Raw genomic sequence first — 4,436 nt, forward strand, 5'->3', positions numbered from 1 at the left:
TCCATTATGGACCTATCCACTGTCTTCTTTTATCCTCGACTTTATTTTTCTTTTCTGCTCTAAATGCGGGCAATGTTTACATTAAATGACATCCGGACAACGAATGTTCACCGGATGAACACGAAGTGGATGAATGCACAACGAAATCGTTCATTTTTTGTAAACACGGCCCGCAGTAAAGGTTTTTACAGAAAAAATCCCGAAAACTTCTCATCCTACCAATGGCCAACTGTTTGCTGCCGAGCGGGAAATGACTGATGACTTCTGTTTCCTTCGAGCCGCACACAACTAGTTGGTCATTGGCAACTCACAGAATGAGTGCGACTTATACACAATATTCACTCATTCAGCCAGTTCTGCATTGGTTGCCTCATTCTGTGAAGTTCGAACACATGCGCTGCGTGGATCTTGTTAAGCGTGTCTGAAAAAAAGTAGCAAAACACGGGACAGCTCCGCTGCCGCCATATAGGTCAAAATATGTAGAATCCAAATGTTTACACTGCCACTGCTGCGCGCCGTTTTCAAAAACACAAATCGTCACAAAAATAGCAATATTAAGAGTTTATTTGTATTCTTTCTATAAGGGTTCATTCATTTATTTCATAACGCTGAAAATGACCATTTTTGACACCCACCCACCCCCTCGTAACACTTTTTGTATGAATATTCTACAAATTTTGTATGACCCGTAACATCATGAAGACACCCACCCACCCCTTTCAGTGTTATGGCCGGTACGCTGATCATAAGTACTGTGCAAAAGGATAGGACAAGAAACGGTCAAGGAATGATTCCGCTACCGAAATTACTTGAGCTGTACGCTGCTGAGAAGTAGAGCTGATTTCATAACATCGGTAACGCCTGCTGTACAAATCAAATGGAGCTGTCACTTTTCCGTACGGAAAAATGTGCCACTCAATTATTCCGCAAGTAAAAGTGACATTTCGCAAATATTGGATCAGCTGTCAAAATTACTTCGGTAAGAAGGAGAAATTTTACTTGAGCGCTTTACGTTTCAGGTGCATACTACGCATTAGGGCTCATTCACAAATTTCATAACGCTGAAAGGGGTGGGTGGGTGTCTTCATGATGTTACGGCTCATACAAAATTTGTAGAATATTCATACAAAAATGTTACGAGGGGGTGGGTGGATGTCAAAAATGGTCATTTTCAGCGTTATGAAATAAATGAATGAACCCTTATGAAATTTGTGAATGAGCCCTAAGTAAATTGTATACCAAGTAATTAAAACTAATATTAAATGCATATTTTCAACAACGATTGAGATTTGTGTCGTAAACAGGAGCGTGAGCGGAGTTTCAAAGTAATTGTTGTAAAGTAACAAAATGTTTGGCCTTAACTCATTCGCGTTTGAATTTGACAGTTATGTACCCACCAGATGCAAGGATGGTTCGGCAAGCCAAACAATGGGAACACTAGTGACAATCCACAGACAAACAGACGTAACACTTAGAACAAATTTCAATCAAAACCGTAGTCACGACGACATGTACGCCCAATGCTAAAATTAGCGTGTTTGGCCGACGGGCCTATAGATGGCGGTAGTGTGTAAACGTCAAATGCGAACAAAAATTCGATTCGAGCGCTGCGAGTGATGGATTGGCCACCTATCATATTTTTGAATCGACCGTTAAAAAGGTGATTGATGGACGATGATGAGAGTGTGACGTCTGTTTGTCTGTGGACAATCTCTATCTTGTACTATAAGCTAAGTATGCTGTTCAGCTAAAGAAAAGTAAAAATTTCTGCGGAAAGAAATGGTCAAGTAATTTTCTACAGGGAGTCCCATTTGAATTGACATTTGTTTTCAACTGCATAATGCGATCAAAGAAAAATGCTTTTCTTGAGCATTTCTTGCAAGAAATTTCCCACGCATCGAGATAGGCGATAATTTTTCTGTTGAAGTGCATACACTGAAATGAATTTTATTGTAGAAACTACTGAATCCATGGTAAAATTAAGAACTGCACCAACGATTTTCAACCGACTACATTAATCTGTTAACTCTACCAAAACATAGTCAATATCACTACACAAGAAAATTTTTTCTGTTGATTTAACCAGAGTTGTAGTATTTTTGACTAGAAACATTCTTGATTTGAGAAGTTTAGCATCATACTTTTGACCACACTGTGTTGTACGGTGGGTGTCATGGATTGAAATACAATGCTTTGTCGTGGATGCTACTATGGGCATAGTCAAATTTACTGCACTGCTCAGTGATTTTCACCAGATTATAGTAAACTTAACAGATTTTTGTAGTCGGTTGAAAATCGTTGGTGCAGTTCTTAATTCTACCATGGATTCGGTAGATTATACAACAAAATTTGTTTGCGTTTACTTCCCAATAATATCTATCATTCGACCCACCGATGTAAACAGAAATAGAGATTTTCAGAGAATTTTTGGAGTTTTCTGCATAAACGAATATGTATTGCATAATGTTGACGAAGCGATTAATGCGATCAGTGCAAATTCACATCTCCGCTGAATGTCTACTTTACATAAGATGCAACGGATGCGGCTGTCGGATAGATTTACTTCTGGAGCTCGATTTGAAAAGGTCGAATGTGACATTTTTGACTATCTGAGATAACTCTCCATGAAGTTTCTCAAACAAAATTCAATTCCTATTTCAAGCAAATAGCTCAAAAGTGTTCAATATACGTATTAAGACACAAAATGAAATCCCCTTCAATAAACTATCGAACAAAACCATGAAAATACACTCAATTTATTGATTTATGATCATAAAAAAGCTTTCCGTCGATATAACATTGTTTGTTGTTCAATACAATGAATCCATTATCCATCCGACAAACCCATCCATAATCGCTTCCGTTGCATTTTTTCTACAGTAGACATTCAGCGCAGATGGGGATTTGCTCTGAGCAACATCGCTGATCGCATAAATCGTTTGCCAACTTCACGAAATACATACCTTCATGCAGAAAACTTCAGAAATTCTTTGAAATTCTCTATTTTTGTTTACAACGGTGGGTCGTATGTACTTCACTGGACACCAATCAGTCCGATCGTACTTTGACGTATGGACATTTTCAGATGTCAAACGTCTGAACGTACCCGTTCGAAGTGCAGCGGTGACTAGCGTTAGGTCGTATCGATTAGGTCGAATGAACATCAAACAATGTTATATCGACGGAAAGCTTTTTTATGATAATAAATCAATAAATTGAGTGTATTTTCATGGTTTTGTTCGATAGTTTATTGAAGGGGATTTCATTTTGTGTCTTAATACGTATATTGAACACTTTTGAGCTATTTGTTTGAAATAGGAATTGAATTTTGTTTGAGAAACTTCATGGAGAGTTATCTCAGATAGTCAAAAATGTCACATTCGACCTTTTCAAATCGAGCTCCAGTAAATGGTTAACTGTGTTGAGCTAGCAGGTTTTGATTATGGGGGGATTTTGTAAACCCAAGATGAAAGAAAAAAGGTCGAATACGCGTTTTTTAAATTTTGGTGTTTTTGCTACATTGGACCTTATGCGCAATAGGACGAATGAACAAATTTTTACTATTCCTGTTTTTTGTTAATTACGTCAAAGTGTCAATTTATTTTTTTATTTTAGAAGAAATATGATATCGATATGATACTTTACCAGCATGATAAGCTGAATAGAGTCTACCAAATGGTGAAATAAACGCGATTTTTTACTTTTGTTACTTACGACCTTTTCACATCGAGCTCCAGACTTGTTTATATCGTTGGAGGAATCTTCATAAGGGGGAACACTAAAACATGAATTCCTAGGAAACGGCGCGGCACCAGCACTGCTGTTTGCATCCATCTCAATTAATGGTTTAGTCAGTAGCGCAACCAGAGTCTTATTCTGGGGAGATTTTGTCAACTTGAAGATATAAGGGTTTATTCACAAATTTCATAACGCCAAAAAAATGAATTTTTGATACCCACTCACGCCCTCGTAACGCTATTTGTATGAATATATTTCAAATTTTGTATGCGATGTAACAGATTAAGGACACCCACCCACCCCCTATAGCGTTATGAAATTTGTGAATGGGCCCTAAGGCAAAAGGTCGAATACGCGTTTTTCGGATTTAGCTACTTTCGTCCGTTTGCGCAATAGGACGAATGAACAATTTTTTACTGTTCCTAGGTATTGTTAATTACGTCAAAGTATCAATAATGTTTGTATTTATGAAGAAATATAATATCAAAATGGTACTTTACCCTCATATTAAGCTGAGTAGAATCTACCTAATGGTGAAATAAACACGAATTATTTACTTTTGTTACTTAGGACTTTTTCAAATCGAGCTCCAGATTTATCTTTGGAGAATCAATCTGGCCTCCCTGGCTCTGCATTACCGATATTACCCGCTGGGTCAACCGACTTACACCCACCAAAAGACAAATCAGGAAAGCAAA

The sequence above is a fragment of the Aedes aegypti genome, chromosome 1 (assembly GCF_002204515.2).
Source record: "Aedes aegypti strain LVP_AGWG chromosome 1, AaegL5.0 Primary Assembly, whole genome shotgun sequence".
NCBI classification, from domain to species: Eukaryota; Metazoa; Arthropoda; class Insecta; order Diptera; family Culicidae; genus Aedes; species Aedes aegypti.